General features: G+C 36.9%; 1 protein-coding gene across 5 annotated transcripts in view; it reads right to left on the bottom strand.

The window, feature by feature from the left end:
* LOC105488979 (glutamate metabotropic receptor 1) overlaps nucleotides 1-19,899 on the bottom strand; it is a 425,749-nt gene that overhangs the window by 62,871 nt on the left and 342,979 nt on the right. The gene's annotated exons all lie outside the window — the stretch shown is intronic.

The following is a 19,899-nucleotide window of genomic DNA, read 5'->3' as shown; positions in this document are numbered from 1 at the left end:
AACAAAAAGTTTAAAAACAGGGATACAAAGTTAAGGCATATAGTTTTTACTAGTTTTCTTTTTTGTTTGTTTATTGAAACAGTGTTAAGTTGTTATGGGGTTAAAATAATAGGTGATAAGATAGTTTTTTCAAGCCTCATTGCAACCTCAAAACAAAAAACATACAATGGAAACACACACAAAAATGAAAAGCAAGAAATTAAATCATGTCTCCAGAGAAAATTACCTTCACTAGAGGAAAACAAGAAGGAAGGAAATAAAGAAGGGAGGGAAGTCCATAAAACTACCAGAAAACAAATAACAAAATGGCAGGAATAAGTCCTTATTTATCAATAATAACATGGAATGTAAATGGACTAGATAATCCAATCAAAATACATAGACTGGCTAAAAGCTGCTGCCTACAAAGAACACACTTCACTTATAAAGACACAGTTAAACTGAAAATAAAGGGATGGCAAAAGATAGTCTGTGCTAATGGAGACCAAAAAAAGCATAGGTTGCTATACTCATATAAGACAATATAGATTTTAATACAAAAACTACAAGAAGAGGCAAAGAAGATCACTACATAATGATAAAAGGGTCAATTCAACTGAAGAATATAACAATTGTACACATATATGCACCAAATACTGGAGCACCTAGATAGGTAAAGGAAATATTATTAGAGCTATAGAGAGAGATAGGCTGCAATGCAATAATGACTGGAGATTTAAACAACCCACTTTCAGCATTAGACAGATCTTTCAGTCAGAAAATCAACAAAGAAACATTAGACTTAATCTGCACTATAAAACAAATGGATCTAATAGATAATTACAGAATATTTCATCTAAGAGCTGCAGAATACACACACTCCTCCTCAGCACTTCCTCTCTTCCTCTTTCTCGAGAATGAGTCATTATCAAGGATAGATCATACATTATGTCAAGAAACAAGTCTTAATACATTCAAAAAAACTGAAATAATATGAAGGATCTTCTCTGACCACAATTGAATAAAAGTAGAAATTATTAACAAGAGGAATTCTGGACACTACACAAACTACGTGGAAATTAAACAATATGCTCCTGAATGACTAGTGGGTCAATAAGGAAATTAAGAAGGAAATTGAAAGATTTATTGAAAAAATTATAAAACACAATATACCAAACCGATGGATAGTATGGATAGCAAAGATAGTATTAAGAGGGAAGTTTAGAGCTATAAGTGCCTACATCAAAAAAAAAAAAAAAAAATAGAAAGAAAGATAAGAAAAAGCTTTAAATGAACAATCTAACAGTGCATCTTAAATAACTAGAAAAGTGAGAGAAAAACTGAAGCCAATATTAGTAGAAGAAAACATGAAGATCAGAATAGAAATGAATCAAATGAAATGAAAAACAACAATATGAAAGATCAATGAAACAACAAGTTGTTTTTTGAAAAGTTAACAAAGTAGAGAAACTTTTAGTCAAACTAACAAAAAAAGAGAGAAGATCCAAATAAAATCAGAAATGAAAAAGGAGACATTACAACTAATATTGCAGAAATTCAAAGGATCATTACTGGCTACTATGAGCAACTATATGCCAATAAAATTTAAAAATCTAGAAGAAATAGACAAATCCGTGGATACACAAAACCTACCAAGATTGAACCAGGAAGAAATCCAAAGCCTTACAGAATAATAACAAGTAATAAGATTGAAGCCATAATAAAAGGTCTCCCAGTAAATAAAAGCCAGGGACCTGTTTGCTTCCCTGCTGGTTTCTACCAAGCATTTAAAGAAAATCTAACACCTATCCTACTCAAACTATAACAAAAAATAGAGGAGGAGAAAATACTTCCAAACTCATTCTATAAGGCTAATATTACCCTGATATCACAACTAGATAAAGATACATCAAAAAAGTGTAACTGCAGGCCATTATCTCTGATGAATATTGATGCAAAAATCCTCAACAAAATAGTAGCAAAACGAATTCAACAATATACTAAAAAGATCATTCATCATGAACAAGAGGGATTTATCCCTGAGATGCATGGATGATTCAACATATGCAAATTAATCAATGTGATACATCATATCAACAAAATAAAGGATAAAAACCATGTGATTATTTAAATTGATGCATGAACAGCATTTGATAAAATCAACTTCTCTTCACGATAAAACTCCTTAAAACTGGAGAAAAAAGGAACATATCTCAACATCATAAAAGCCATGTATTACAGAACCACAGATAGTGTCCTACTGAATCGGGGAAAACTGCAAGCCTTTCCTCTAAGATGTGGAGCACAACAAGGATACTCACTATCAGCACTGCTTTTCAACATAGTACTGAAAGTATTCACTAGAGCAATCTGGCAAAAGAAAGATATAAAGGACATCCAAATTGGAAAGGGAGAAGTCAAATTGTCCTTGTTAGCAGATGATATTATCTTATATTTGAAAAAGACTAAAGACTCCACAAGAAGACTATAAGAACTTGTATACCAATTCAATAATGTTACAGGATACAAAATCAACATACAGAAATCAGTAGCATTTCTATATGTCAACAACAGTGAATAATGCCAAAAGGAAATAAAAAAGTCATCTCATTTACAAGAGCCACACTGATATGGTTTGGCTCTGTGTCCACCCCCATCCCCAAATCTCATATCAAATTTTAATCCCCAGTGTTGGAGAAGGGGTCTGGTTGGAGGCAACTGACTCATGGGGGTGTTTTCTAACAGTTTAGCATCATCCTCCCTAGTGCTGTCTCATGATAGAGCTTTCATGAGATCTGGTTGTTCAAAAGTGTGTAGCACTTCCCCCTTCACTTTCTCTCTTTCCCGCCAGCCATGTGAAGGTGTGCCTGCTTCCACTTCACCTTGTGCCATGATTGTACGTTTTGTGAGAAGCAGAAGCCTATACAACACAAAAAACCATGAGCATATTTAAACCTCTTTTCCTTATAAATTACCCAGTCTCAAGCAGCTCTTTATAGCAGTGGGAGAACAGACTAATACACACACACGTAAAATTAAAGGCCTAGGAATTAACAAAAGAGGAAGAAGATCTCTATAATGAAAACTATAAAATGCCAATGAAAGAAATTGAAGAGGACACTCAAAAATGGAAAAATATTTTATGTTAATTGATTAGAATAAACCAATATCATTAAAATGCCCATACTAGCTAAAGCAATTGACAGAGTCAAGGCAATCCCTTTCGCATTTTTCATAGAAATAGAAAAAAAAAATCCCAAAGTTTATATGGAACCACAAAAACTCAGAATAGCCAAAGTTATCCTAAGCAAAAAGAACAAAAGTTGAAAAACCACATTACATTACCTGACTTCAAATTATACTACAGGGCTATAGTAACCAAAACAGCACAGTACTGGCATAAAAACAGACACATAGACCAATTCATCAGAATAGAGAATCCAGAAACAAATCCACACACCTATAGTAAACTTATTTTTGACAAAGGTACTCATAATATACACTGCAAAAAGACAGTGTCTTTAATAAATGGTGTTGGGGAAACTGGATATTCATATGCAGAAGAATGAAACTAGACCCCTATCTCTCCCTGTACACAAAAAAATCAAATAAAGATCAATTAAAGACTTAATCTAAGACCTAAATTATGGAAATGCAAGAAAACACTGGGGAAAATTTCCAGGACATTGATCTGGACAAAAATTTCTTGAGCAATACCCTACAAGCACAGGCAACCAAAGCAAAAATGGACAAATGGGATCATATCAAGTAAGAAATGTTCTTCACAGCAAAAGATACAATCAATAAAATGAAAAGACAACCCACAGAATGGAATTAAATATTTGCAAACTACCCATCCTGGAAGGAATTAATAACCAGAATATATAAAGAGCTCAAATAACTCTATAGGAAAAAAAAATCTGATAATCCAATCAAACTATAGGCAAAAATTTGAATACATGTTTCTTAAAAGAAGACACACAAGTCTTCTTACATAAAAGGCAAACAGGTGTAAGAAAAAGTGCTCAACATCATTGATCATCAGAGAAATGCATATCAAAACTACAATGAGTTATCATCTCACCCCAGTTAAAATGGTTTATATCCAAATGACAGGCAATAACAAATGCTGGAGAAGATGTGCAGAAAAGGGAACCCTTGTACATTGTTCGTGGGGATGTAAATTAATACAATCACTATGGAGAATAGTTTGGAGTTTCCTTAAAAAACCAAACATTGAGCTACCATCTGATCCAGCAATGCTACTGCTAAGTACACAACAGGAAATCAGTATGTTGAAGAGATATCTGCACTCTTACGTTTGTTGTAGCACTTTTTCTAATAGCTAATATTTGGAAGCAACCTAAATGTTCATCAACAGGTGAATTAATAAAGAAAAGGTAATACATATATACAATGGAGTATTATTCAGCCATAAAAACAATGAGATCCAGTCATTTGCAACAACATGGATGGAACTTGAGATTATTATGTTAAGGAAAATAACCCAGGCACAAAAACACAAACATCACATATTCCCATTTATCTGTGTGATCTAAAAACCAAATCATTTGAACTCATGAACATAGCAGAAGAACGGCTACCAGAGGCTGGGAAGAGTAGTTGGGGAATGGGGAGGAGGTGGGGATGGTTAATAGGTACAAAAGAAATAGAATGGATTAAAGCTACTGTTTGATAGCACCATAGGGTAACTATAGTCACTAATAACTGGATTGTACATTTTAAAATACTGTAAAATTGTAATTGGATTGTTAATAACTCAAAGGACAAATGCTTCACGGGAGGAATACCCCATTCTCCAAGATGCACTCATTCTACATTGTATGCTTGTATCCAAAAATATCATGTACTTCATAAATATATATACACCTACTATGTACCCACAAAAATTAAAATAAAAAGGAAAAAGAACTGTGGGAGAGTCAGCTGTAAGAGAAAGGAGCTAGCTCCACTGGCCTGTGTCCCTATAGCACTTCATATCCTCCTTGAGAGTTTGGGCAACAATAGAATCTAATTACTGATCTGTTTTGTTTTTACCCCAGCTACACTATGAGTTCCTCAAAAGAAGAGGCCATGTTTATTTCCTTTGCATTCACAGTGCTAGCACAGTTCTTGGCACATATTAATTACTCAACAATGTATGTGAAAGAATGGAAGGCAATAATATAGAATATGAGAGAAAGAAAAAATGGAAATGAAGAATTCAATTGTAATAAAAGAAAGATATAGAACTACAAAACATATACAATGTAGGACTACATTGTAATTTATCACAGACAAAATATAATAAAATGATAAGAACATAAAATGATCAAAAAGTTGACATATATTAAGTCAAACTGTGTGCTAGGCACTCTACATAGAATTACACGAATCTTGGCAACTACTCCACAGGGTGCAGTTAATTATGTACATTTTGTAAATGAGGGGATATGTGTAGATAGACTCAGTACCTTGCACAAACCTCAGCCAAGTTATTTCCAAGAATTAGGCTCCTCCCAGTATCACAATGGCTGCCAGCATGATGACAGATTATGATGAGAGCGAAAATTGCATCTCAGGGTTTGGCATATATATATTCAATTAATTAACTTTTGTTTAGTGACCCACTGTGGTCGACAAGGTGTTATGCATGTCAATAAAGAGATGGAAAGACCTGATATTTGAAGTTAAAGAGCTCAAAAATCTTATACAATGGATTAAGTATCTCTCTAGAAAGGGAAACAAAATGCCAATGAATAGATATTTATTCAATTATTCATTAATTCCTTCATTCACCATTTATTCATTTACTCATCCAAAATTCTATTTGAGTGCCTACAATGCATCAGGCACTATGTCAAGGTTAGAAATAATCAGTGAACAAAGCAGATAATATCACTACCTGTGAGGAGCTGTCATTCTGGAAAAAGGCTATGGAAAAAGTTAAATCAAGAAAGAGAAATAGGGTACAGAGCAGAAACGGAGGTGAAGAAAGAAAAGGGCCTAGGGAACAAACTTAACAAGACCTTTCCTTCAATTATATGCAAGTCTTCACTTAAACTTGCCCAACATCAAGAGAGGCTGCATCCTTAAAAGAGCAAGAGTAGCTATACTCATATCAGATGAAACAGACTTCAAGTCAAAACTGTAAAGAGAGACAAGTGTTATATGTCTCTTTATTTTATAATGACAAATGGGTCAATTCAACAAGAGGATATACCGGTTGTAAATATCTACGCACCCAACATCAGAGTACCCAAATATACAAAGCAAACATTCTTAGACATAAAGAGAGAGATAGACTGCTATACAATAATAGTTGGAGACTTTGACACTCCACTTTTAGCAATGGACCAATCATTCAGACAGAAAATCAATAAAGAAACATTGGAGTTGAATTACATTTTAGACCAAATGGACCTAACTGACATTTACAGAACACCCTATATAACTGCTACAGAGTGCATATTCTTCTCACGAGCAGTTCATGTAACATTCTTTAGGATAGATCATACACTGGGTGACAAAATAAGACCCCAAAATTCAAAAAAATCAAAATTATATCATATATCTTTTCAGATCACAATAGAATAAAACTAGAAATCAATAACAAGAGTAATTTTGGAAATTGCAAAAATACAGGGAAAATAAATGACATGCTTCTGAATGACCAATGGGTCCGTAAATAAATTAAGAAAAAAATTTAAAAATTGAGAAACAAATAAAAGTGGAAACGCAAGATACCAAAACCTACAGTACACAGCAAAAGCAGCACTGAAAAGGAAGTATACAGCAATAAATACCTATATCAAAAATATAGAAAAACTTCAAATAAACAACCTCATAATGCACCTAAAAGAAATAGAAAAGCAAAAATAAACCAAACCCCAAATTAATAGAAGAAAATAAATAATAAATACCAAAGTAGAAATATGAAACAAAAATATACAAAACATAAAAAATTAGTTTTATGAAAAGATAAACAAAATGGACACACCTTTAACTAGACAAGCTAAGGAAAAAAAGAGAGAAGACCTAAGTAAATAAAATCAGAGATGAAAAAAGAAGGCATTACAATTGATACCACATAAACAGAGAGGACCATTGTGAACAATTATATGCCAACAGATTGGGAAATCTAGACTAAATAATGTCCTGAATACATATAACCTACTGAGATTGAACCATAAAGAAACAGAAAGCCTGAACACACCAATAATGGGTAAAAAGATTGAATCAGTAACAAAAATCTCTTAAGAAAGAAAAGTCCTGGATCCGATGGATTTACTGCTGAATTCCACTGGACTTTTAAAGAAGACCAGTACCAATTATTCTCAAACTATTCCAAAAAATTGAAGAGAAGTGAATTCTTCCAAACTCATTCTACAAAGCCATCATTATCCTGATACAAAACCAGACAAGGACACAACAAAAAGAAAGCTACCAGTCAATATCCCTGATAAACATAAATACAAAAATCCTCAACAAAATACTGGCAAACCAAATTCCACAGTACATCAAAAAGATTTTTAACTACAATCCATTGGGATTTATCTCAGGCATTCAAGGATGGTTTAATACCACATCAACAGAATGAAGAACAAAAACGATATGATCAGCTGGGCGTGGTGGCTCAAGCCTGTAATCCCAGCACTTTGGGAGGCTGAGACGGGCGGATCACAAGGTCAAGAGATCGAGACCATCCTGGCTAACATGGTGAAACCCCATCTCTACTAAAAAATACAAAAAACTAGCCGGGCGAGGTGGCGGGCGCCTGTAGTCCCAGCTACTCGGGAGGCTGAGGCAGGAGAATGGCCTAAATCCAGGAGGCAGAGCTTGCAGTGAGCTGAGATCCGGCCACTGCACTCCAGCCAGGGCGACAGAGCTAGACTCCGTCTCAAAAAAACAAACAAAACAAACAAAAAACCGATATGATCATTTCAATAGATGCAGAAAAAGTATTTGATAAAATTCAACATCCCTTAATAGTAAAAATTCTCAACAAATTAGTTATATAAGAAACATCCATCAATATAATAAGGCCATATATGACAAACTTGCAGCTGACATTTTACTGAACAGGGAAAAACTGAAATCCTTTTCTTCTAAGATATGGAATAAGGTAATGTTGCCCACATTCACTATTTTTATTCAATATGGTACTGGAAGTTCTAGCCAGATAAATTAGACAAAAGAAAGCAATAAAAGGCATCCAAATTGGAAAGGAAGAAGTCAAATTGAACTTGTTTTCAGATGGCAAAATAATCTATTTAGAAAAATCTAAAGAGTCTACCCACCCCCCCACCCCCCCAACAACAACAACAAAAACTGTAGAAACTGATAAATGAATTCAGGACATTTGCAGGATGCAACATCAACATACAAATATTATTGGTATGTCTATATGCCAATAGTGAACAATCTGAGGAAGAAATAAAAAAGCATTTTTCATTTAAAGTAGCTACCAAAAAATACCTATAAATAAATTTAACCAAAGAGATAAAATATTTTTACAATGAAAACTATAACACACTGATGAAAGCAATTGAAGAGGATACAGAACAGTAAAAAGATATTCCATGTTCATGTTTCCAAGAAATAAGATAGCTTAAATGTCTATACTACTCAAAGTGATCTACAGATTAAATGCAATCCTTATCAAAATACCAATAGTAATCTTCACAGAAGACACATGTATTCATGTATTCATCATGGCATTCTTCACAATAGCAAAAACATAGAATCAAGCTAGATGCCCATCAATGGTGGACTGGATAAAGAAAAATGAAGTCCATATACACCACAAAATATTACACAGCCATAAAAAAGAAAAATCACATCTTTTGCAGCAACATAGATGTAGCTGGAGGCCATCATCCTAAGTAAACTAATTCAGGAATAGAAAACTTGCAAACACTGCAGGTTCTCATTTATAAGCAGGAGCCACACATTCGGTAAACATGGACATGAAGATGGCAACAGACACTGGGGACTACTACTATGAGGGCCATGGGTTGAAAAACTTCCTGTCTGATACTAGCTCTCTAACTGGGTGACTGGATCATCCCCACACCAAACCTCAGTGGCATGCAATTTATCCATGTAAAATCTTTGTACCCTCTGGGAAGTTAAAATAATAAAAATAGAATAAAATATCCTAAAATTCTCATGGAACCACAAAAGAATCCAAATAACCCAACAATCTTGAGCAAAAGAACAAAGCTGGAGGCATCACACTATCTGACTTCAAAATGTACTACACAGGTAGTTAATTAAAGCAGCATGATTCTGGCATAAAAACAGACACATAGGCCAGTAAAACAGAAGATAGAGTCTAGAAATGAGTTCACATATTTACAACCATCTTATTTTCTACAAAGACTCCAAGAAAATTCATTGGGGAAAGGACAGTCTCTAATAAATGGTGCTAAGAAAATACGGATATTCACATGCAGAAGAAAAAAAAACTAAACGCCTATCTCTCACTATATACAAAAGTAAATTCAAAATGGATAAGAGACTTAAATGTCAGAGCTGAAACTATGAAACTACTAGAGAAAAATATTGGGGAAACATTTCAAGACGTTGGTCTGGGCAAAGATTTTCTGGATGAGACCTCAAAAGCACAGGCAACAAAAGCAAAAGTAGACAAATGAGATTATATCAAGCTAAAAGCTCCTTCACAGCAAAGGAAACAATTAACAGAGTGAAGAGACAACCTACAGAATGGGCAAAAATATTTGCAAACTATCCATCCAACAACAGATTAATAACCAGAATATGTAAATAACTCAAACAACTCAAGGGCAAGAAAACAAATAACCTGATTTTTAAAATGAGAATAAAACCTAAATAGACATATCTCAAAAGAAGGTATACAAATGGCCAATAGGTATATGAAATTCTGTTACTTGCAGAAACATGAATGAGCCTGGAGGACATCCTGTTAAATAAGCAAAGCACAGAAAGAAATATATCACATGTTCTTAGTCATATGTGGGAGTTTTAAAAGTTGGTCTCATGGAGGTAGAAAATAGAATGCTGATTACCTGAGGCTGGGAAGGGGAAAGGAGAGGGGTGAATAAAGAGAGACTGGTTAATGTGTATCAAAATACAGACTTCAAACTATACTACAAGGCTGCAGTAACCAAAACAGCATGGTACTGGTACCAAAACAGAGATATAGACCAATGGAACAGAACAGAGTCCTCAGAAATAATACCACACATCTACAGCCATCTGGTCTTTGACAAACCTGAGAGAAACAAGAAATGGGGAAAGGATTCCCTATTTAATAAATGGTGCTGGGAAAATTGGCTAGCCATAAGTAGAAAGCTGAAACTGGATCCTTTCCTTACTCCTTATATGAAAATTAATTCAAGATGGATTAGAGACTTAAATGTTAGACCTAATACCATAAAAACCCTAGAGGAAAACCTAGGTAGTACCATTCAGGACATAGGCATGGGCAAAGACTTCATGTCTAAAACACCAAAAGCAACGGCAGCAAAAGCCAAAATTGACAAATGGGATCTCATTAAACTAAAGAGCTTCTGCACAGCCAAAGAAACTACCATCAGAGTGAACATGCAACCTACAGAATGGGAGAAAATTTTTGCAATCTACTCATCTGACAAAGGGCTAATATCCAGAACCTACAAAGAACTCAAACAAATTTACAAGAAAAAAACAAACAACCCCATCAAAAAGTAGGCAAAGGATATGAACAGACATTTCTCAAACGAAGACATTCATACAGCCAACAGACACATGAAAAGATGCTCATCATCACTGGTCATCAGAGAAATGCAAATCAAAACCACAATGAGATACGATCTCATACCAGTTAGAATGGCAATCATTAAAAAGTCAGGAAACAACAGGTGCTGGAGAGGATGTGGAGAAATAGGAACACTTTTACACTGTTGGTGGGATTGTAAACTAGTTCAACCATTATGGAAAACAGTATGGCAATTCCTCAAGGATCTAGAACTAGATGTACCATATGACCCAGCCATCCCATTACTGGGTATATACCCAAAGGATTATAAATCATGCTGCTATAAAGACACATGCACACGTATGTTTATTGCGGCACTATTCACAATAGCAAAGACTTGGAATCAACCCAAATGTCCATCAGTGACAGACTGGATTAAGAAAATGTGGCACATATACACCATGGAATACTATGCCGCCATAAAAAAGGATGAGTTTGTGTCCTTTGTAGAGACATGGATGCAGCTGGAAACCATCATTCTTAGCAAACTATCACAAGAACAGAAAACCAAACACCGCATGTTCTCACTCATAGGTGGGAACTGAACAATGAGATCACTTGGACTCGGGAAGGGGAACATCACACACCAGGGCCTATCATGGGGAGGGGGAAGGGGGAGGGATTGCATTGGGAGTTATACCTGATGTAAATGACGAGTTGATGGGTGCTGACGAGTTGATGGGTGCAGCACAGCAACATGGCACAAGTATAGATATGTAACAAACCTGCACATTATGCACATGTACCCTAGAACTTAAAGTAATAATAATAATAATAATAAACAGTTAGATAGAACAAATAAATGCTAGTGTTTGATAGCACAACAGGGGGACTGTAGTTAACAATAATTTCTTGTATATTTAAAAATGGCTAGAAGAGAACATTTGGAATGTTCCCAACACAAAGAAATGATAAATATTTGAAGTGATGGATATCCCACTAACCCAGATTTGATCATTACACATTGTATGCATGTATTAAAATATCATGTGTACCCCATAAACATGTACCATTATTATGTGTCAATAAAAATGCCTATGCAGAGCATATGTATTCAGTCATTCATTGACTCTTTCATCCATTCATTCATTTGAAATACGCATTTGATTGCCTAGCCTACATACAATGTGTCAGGCACTGTATCAAGGCTGGAAATAATCAGTGAACAAAACAGATAATATCCCCACCTTTGAGGAGCTGTCATTCTGGAAAAAAAGCCTTTGGAAAAACTAAAGCAAGAAAGAGGAATAGGTCATAGGGAAGAAACCAAGATGAGGCAAGGAGAATGTCTAGGGACCAAATTTAAAGAGACTTTCTCCCTCAGGGACATGCGAGTCCTCACCCAGCTTGCAGGACCTTGAGAGTGACCGCCTTCTTGAAGTCTGTACCATAGGTGCCTGCCTTTCTCTGGTCCTCGTCCTGATAGGAAGACACCTGAAATATGGGGTTGCCATTTTGCATATGGTGGTCAGGTAAGGTCCCACTAAGATGTTGCCATTTGAGCAAAATCTTGAGGGAGGGAAAGGGCGTAGCTATCTGGTGAGAGAGTGCTCTAGACAGAGTGGACAGCTAGAGTAAGGCTAGGTAAGATGCGTACCCTCCATATTCATACTTGTGCTGTCCTCTGCTACTTTTCTGTGTGTACATTACACTTCAATAAATGTCTACTTAAAAAATTAAATGTGCCCCATTTTTGTCACTGCCACCAAAGACATGTCAGCCTTGCTGTGTCCCCTGTTCTGCCCAATAGCCCATGATTCACAGTGTTTCTCCATGGGGATCTCTCCCTGAAAGTGATGAAGGGGCTGGATCTGAGGTAATAACAGAAAAGTTCAGTGAGCAAGAGAACAGCACAGATATAGGTCAGAGGGGGAGTGATGAAGGTATAGGCATTACTTAGAGTGGTTGTGGATAAATTAATGATACTTCCATGGAATTTTTCACTTTGACCTGTGTTTGCGAAGTTTCCCCTCCTTCAGAGATACTATAGTAATTTCATTTTTTGTTTTTTACATTCACAATAAGACACTAAAGACAATGTTTGTGCTTTGATTCCTTTTCAAAATTTTAGTAGCACAGGCAGATCTCATCATTACGTAATCATAGAGTTCTCAGGTACGTGATTTTTTGATATGCCTGTGGGCAATTTGTACTCAGAACTTGCCATTTTGCAGTAGAATTGAGAAGATATTACACAGTGGAGGAACTGAACCATTGTTTTACTAGATGCCAAAATGGTTACATTAACTATATGATTTAGATGGTTAGCTTGTTTTGATTCACAAAGAGGGAAAAAGCTGGGGTGGATGTGACAGATATGGCTGAAGATGTTATTGTTAACTTTCTTAGCTGGTTTGACAACTATATGAGAATTGTCCTTATTAGAAGATAAAAGCTGAGGTATTAAGGTATAAAATTTGATGATATTTTTACCTTTTAAATGGTTCTGAAAAAAATAGAAGAGGGAGAAATAGAGACAGAGAGAGGCATGACATGCTAAAAGATTTATAATTCTTGAATGAGATTGGTGGATATATGAGTAATCATTGTACTATTCTTTAATATTTTCTTTTATGTTTCCAAATGAGAACAAAAGATAGGTATTCATTAACTTGGTCAAAATTATAAGACACAGCTGAACAAGAATAAAAATACTCATTACAGATGTGAAAAGTGTTCAGAGATAATCCACGTTAGGAGGCATGAAATGGTTAAAGAAAAAGGAATAATCTCATTAAGCTATTGCCAGCCGGGGCTGGCTGGACTGGGTCATGGGGACAGGGTCATGAGACGCCAGTGCCAATCAGGTAGTAATCAGATAGTGATGATCGTTTGAAGAATAAGATAATTTACTTGAGGTAGATTTCGGTCTAAACAATTCTCTTTCTATCATATTCAAGACAACATTCCTCCTCACACTGTCTGGAGGAAAGCAAATGCATACAAGCAATTTTGAAGCACATGCACTGGAGGAGAAAGGAACTATTTCTATATTCTATGGTGTAGCCTCTACAAACAAAAATAAATAGCTAGAGGTGAAAGGAAATACAGCCACAATGTGACACACTTTGAACTCTGAACTTGGAGCAATTGCAGATGGAAAAATTGAGTATAAAATCATCAACCCAGCATTATTTACAATGTGACCTAGAAGTAAATCAGCAGATGAGCTACTTGCATTCAATGTGGGAGTAGGAAAGGTGGAAGCTGATGCGTTGTCTATCCTCTTCCCAACACCATTTTCCTCTGCCTTTTTAGGCTCCCGTTCCCTCAACCTTCCAACCACTGCCAGCGAGATCAGAGGGGCAATATCTTTCGAGTGGTAGCTCTTATCAGGAAATGGTGTTATAGCTTTTTTTTTAATCTTGTATTTTGACAAACATGTTGCAATGTTTCCATCACTGCAAAGTAAGTGGAATCATAAGGCTTTTCAAAGTTCATCTAGCTGATTTCCATAGAATATTAGTTTCATCTATCACATTATTAAAGTTGTTTTTCTCCCTGAGGACATCATCTATTTAAATAGCTGAGAACACATCTATTTCATGTAGCTGTTTCTGTATAAAGCAACAGGAAGAACTGATTACACATAGTAGAAATATATTAATAGTACACCCACACATATGTGTACATACATACACATACATAGACACATATACACAGATTTTATATTAAGTTCTAGAGTATCACTTTCACCTCATCACATTCCTTTTCTTATTATTAGGAAAAGTAGGGTTGTACTAATTGCTTGACTATCATGGTAAAGAATGGGAGAATGGGTATCCAAGCTTCCAGATAAACAGCATTTTTTACCCAGTAATGTGGAAGCTAGGCTAACTAAGCAACTGTAAATATAGAGAGCTCTTTGAATAGCAGAAAAATGTACAGAGGAAGAGGGAAATGATGTTAAGATAAGGGAGCTAAGGAAGAATCTTAGGTTGCTGATGATGACAAATGCTCTGGAATCTGAGACTCTAATCCCAGTCTCTGCAGAGGCTTGAAGAGACATGACCGAACACAACTTGGCTACTTTTTAATCAATGGCCTATGTTGAAAGGTGTCAATCTGAAAATTAATATGAGTAATTTTATTTTTTTAAAGAAGGATATTATTAGAAATTATAAGTTTTCTCCACTGGCGATTTCTCTCAAGTAGCTGTATCTACTAACAGGAAAAGCCAGACACGAACTCCTGTAGCAGCATTATTTAATAATGCTCACGGCACAAACCTAGGCATATTTAACGTTCCAATTCCAGCCAAATATAAATGGTTTCTTAGTGGACCTCTCTTACTTCCATCCATTTTTAAGGGTATGTTAGGTCGTAATGAGAATGATCATGTTCCCTTTGCTTTGATTCTCAGTGAATCTGCTCTTTGGCCTCTTTGCTCATCCGTGGGAAAAATCAGTCATATAAGAAGCTAAAATTGAGCAAGGAGCATGCTAGAGGTTTAAATTAAGCAGGCTTCTTTTGTTAGGGCTACATTTCTAATGCCTTTTAAAATGAACATTTTATTTCTCTGGTAGATAATTCCAAGAAATCAGATGAAATGTCTTATCTCATAAATGAAAACAGTTAATTCTGAAGTCTATAATGTGTAAGATATGTGTGAGTGGACTTTGTTATATATAAATAAGGTGCCACTTTACAACAGCAGGGCATGTGTAAATGAGGAGAAACATTTATGATGTATGCCATATTGACCTAGTATCTCCAGAATTCTGTCATGATTGGCTGGGTGATGATAGGAAGAGGTGAGATTATCTCTATTCTCTTACCTCAACCTCCCAACCCAAAACCAACATCTTGGAGAAAAGAATTCAAATATAAACTTAAGAGAAAAAGAAAGCAGAAGAGAGCAGGGAGAGGAGAGAGGGGGAGAAAGAACAGGAGGCCAGTGAAATCAATCTTCAGTATCCTTGACCTCACTTCCCTGTCAATGTCTCAGTCTCTATTAACTCTGCCAGCCTCCTTCACAAACATTGCTTCCTGAATTCTGGATTCTGTTCCCTCAGAATTTTAAAAGTGGCTCTTTACTTATGATTTTATTGTGAGCTATTGAAAAAAATAAGGCTTAGAAATTGAAATATGCATTTGTAGGAAATGTGCCAGTTCATATAATGAAAGATAGTTGAACAACATGTGTCCGTGGGATGATAACAGCTTTGAGTTGGCTCCAAGCCCAGCTTTGGCAATTTCTAGCTGAGAGCTCAGGGGCAAGTGACTCAATCCCTCTGGGTCTCAGATTCCCTCGTCTATAAAATGGGGGGTTGATAATACCTGCTTTCAAAGGGTCGTTTTAAGGAGTAATTGAAATGATGTCTGTAAAGCATCTATTGTACTTGCTTAAGAACATACTTGACCAATGTTAGTCCCTGATCTTGATTACCTCTCTTCTCCTTTCCAGCACTTTCTTTTCCTTTACCTTTCCTCCCCTTTCTGCCCCTTTCCTGTCCTTCACTACAGCAAGGAAAACAGCAGTGGGTTCTGTATGTGAGATCAACACACACACCAGGTACCTGATGTTTGCCTGCACAACACTGTTCAGATTTTATCTGTCGCCGCATACTCTCTTTGGCTGCACTTGTGTCTTGGGCCCTTGGCTATCAACACTCGGAGAGTTCTAGACATTGCTGTTATGTCTGCTACTGCAGTCTCGACACTGCTCCTTCATCTCTGTCATCTCTAGTTGTCTCTCCCTCCCTTTGAGTAGGCTCTGGGTTCCAGAACTGTCCCTGCTGGACTCACCGTAGCAGGACCCAGGCCAGACCATAGGAGACCCACCTAGGCTCTCACTCCTCATATTGCTTCCAGAATCTGAAGAAGCGCTGTGTTACAGGGCCTGGGCTCTGGCTTCCTCAGCAGCTGCCTGAAGGGATCTGGTGATGTAACTTCCTGTGAGCATAACCTTTGGCCACACGAAGCAGAAAAGAGGATGAAGTGAACACATTCATTCCTCTCCCATCCTTCCTCCAATAGTCTGAATAGCCTATCCAGTGACCTCTTGAGGCAATGTGATTAGTTATGTGCAGTGAAGCAATCTCCTCCTCAATAATGTGTCACCTTGTTTTGTTTTGCTTTCCCCCATCCTTCCATATCTCACTTCCCTTTCTCCCTCATTCTTGTTTCTCTAGGATTGAATCTTCCATTAATGTATTAGCAATTAAGCCTTGCATAGTTAGTAGAGTTCAAGGGAACCTGAGCGAAGATACTTGTGAACTACATTTTCCAGGATCTCTTGCCAGTTGTCTTCTGGATGGATTTGGTAAAGTAAGAGGAACTAATAGGAGGCAAAAGAGAAGGAGAAGAGAAAAGCCAGGGTGCCCTCACTCTCCCACTTCAGAGACAGCTCAGAGGTAGTAGCTACGAGGTTTCCCTGGGTCTTTCTAGCTCTGGAGTGGGAGTAGACACTGCTGTTGGTCACCTTTGAGTTGCCTCAGTACCCCTTTTTACTTTGGTAACCATTTTCTTCTGTTAAATTTCCCCTAGTAAACCATCTGGCGTGGGCTCTTTATTTCCTGACAGGACACTAAGGTTACACACAACAATAAAAAGTATTATTTTATTTACTTGTGTTTGTGGTATGACTGCAATTATTTCTTCCTCCACAAGATATTGTATTTATAAGATACATTTGTAATTCTAAAAATCAATAACACAAGAAAACTGGGTTTTTGACAAATTCAAAGGAAATGATCATAAGAAAGTTCTATGGGTTATCAGAAAAGACATCAAATTATTATTTTAGCCGTTTAAATGGCATTTGATATTTAAAACAAATAACCCTTTCTGTATTTCCCAGTTAATACAAATGTATGTCCTACAATCACCTTGTAAGCTGCCTGTTTCTCTTATATCTTGACAGTGGCTACTGATCTGGCTGTATGCATCCTGGGCCTGGTAGGTGGCAAATTAGTGATGTTAGAATGTGCATAGTATTATTTGGTAAATGGGACTCAAATTTTATTTGTTTCCATACCTCCCAAGGTGCTTGTGAGAAACAAAACAGACATCCCCCATTACCTCCACTCCATGTTGGTATTGAGAACACGCACATTTTCTTTCTGTAGTATATACAATTTTCTAATATTGGCCCCCAGGTGCTTTGCATTTATAGTGAATGCTCTGTAATGGCTCAGCAACAACTTCTGGGATTTCCTTCGATAATACGCATGGGCATAGTGTAAACATGATGGTAGAAATACTTCAGGGTCTAGGTGCAGGGACATATGCGGACAGGCTTGCCCCTGAATTGGGGAAAACAAAGGCCTCTCCTCTGGAAGGTGTAAAGGGGAGCACACGTGGTATGTGAGCACCCATTCACGGCCACCTGGCAGTCAGAGTAACAGTAAGGAATTTTCACAATTCCTTCCTTTCAAGTGATCTTGAAAGGACGGCAAATCCTTGCAACAATTTGTTTTTTCCTCGCCAGGTTTTATTTTTTCCATATAACCTGCAAAACTGAACTTTGTAGTTCCAAAAACTCTTTCCCAGTCATTGTCTGCACAATAACCTCAGTGCTATACCCAAACTGGAGAGACAGCCTGAGCCAACATGTGGCATCCTTTGGGTGGCAGAAGTGCATGTGCTCAGGGCTTCTGTCCTCTCCCCACCTATGACTTCAGTCCACAGATATCCTATTTTTTCCCATTATCTAGAAAAGATGATGCAACCAGAATGCCTTGGTCTGGCATCTCATGATAACAGGCAAGGAGAAATTTGTGGCCTCTGGATTTCAGAGAACATACCTTATATCATCAGCAGCCTCATGTGGAAATATTCCACCTAGACAGGAATCAGCCCATACATACTACTTTTACACATTCTTAGACTACTGAAATACTTCTGCACTGCTTGGAAGCTAGCAGTGTCTCCATATCTCCTGAATCCCCCACATGACCCCAGCCATGTAGGACACATTGGCCAAATCTTCCCATAATCCACCAATTCAAAGGTTTACCATAGCCATGGCATGAGGCCTCCAATACCATGTCACAGCATGAGAATGGAGTCTATACTGATTGACTGGTTGTCATAACAACTATTAAATAATTTAATATAACTTCTGCAGAGAAGGCACAAGACACTTAAAACTAGGATGATTCATCTCAGAAGTTTGTTTCTTTGTCCAAGTGACTAGAGTGACTGAGAATTTGAGTCTACCAGGATAGCTCTTCTCAGCTACCAAAAGATGTTACAGGTTGCAGATCCTGCATTTTCTTTAGTCAGTTGAGATAAGGCATGTCCAGCCTCTGTCTAAACTTAGCATTATATGACGAGATTCTCGCCCCGGGGACCCTTCCGTGAACTTATCAGAGAATCTCTCCTGCATGCGTGGTTTTACAGCTCCCAAGCAACGAATGGCATGGCGGCAAGTCAGCATGGCGGGAGCCAGAGCCTCATGCCTGATTTACCCCAGCTCCAGCTGTGCTGTGAGACATTTACGTGACAGCCTGTCTGTGTCTCAAGATGAATCACAGAAAATTAGGGATGCGAAAGACCTATTAGGTCTTCTAATCCATATCCTGCCATTCACAATCCCTCCCCTATGCTCCATTTCCTAGTGCATCACCCAGTTTGGTTTTAAATAGCCTGGGATACGGAGAGTGTTGCCTCCATGCTTTCTCCATCAAGAAGCCTCTTTAGCACACCCAACTGAGGATATGATGCTTGATTATTGTCATTTTCTATATATAGTGATGTCATAGTTATTCACTTGCCCCACTCCACCCTCCAAATAGCTCCTGAAAATAGTGAGAAAGTGGGGACACTCTCTTGTATTGAAAAAAAAAAATGCCAGTCTCAGAAGAAACAAAGGACTTGGTAGAGAAACAGAAAATGATAACCAGTCTGTGTTACCTTATTTCAACTTCTGATATTTTAGTTATTTGCTTATTTAGCATTGTTCAGCTTCTGCTTTCTTTAACAATAGCTAGAACTATGACTAAGCACTATTATTGGCTTTGGTTTTCACATTTACTTCTGTTTTTGATTTTTAAAATTTGATTACTCATCCGTTTCCTGACTAGATTGTATTGAAGATTCCAGCCCATCATTGTGATTCAAGTAAAAACTATGCAAATATTATAAGAGTTTACCCACTCTGTTTCCTAATCCTTGTCTTTTCAGTTTTACCG

This window comes from Macaca nemestrina, chromosome 5 (genome assembly GCF_043159975.1).
Source record: "Macaca nemestrina isolate mMacNem1 chromosome 5, mMacNem.hap1, whole genome shotgun sequence".
NCBI lineage: Eukaryota > Metazoa > Chordata > Mammalia > Primates > Cercopithecidae > Macaca > Macaca nemestrina.
Note: the sequence above shows the minus strand (reverse complement) of the source record. Positions and strands in the feature narration are given on the sequence as shown.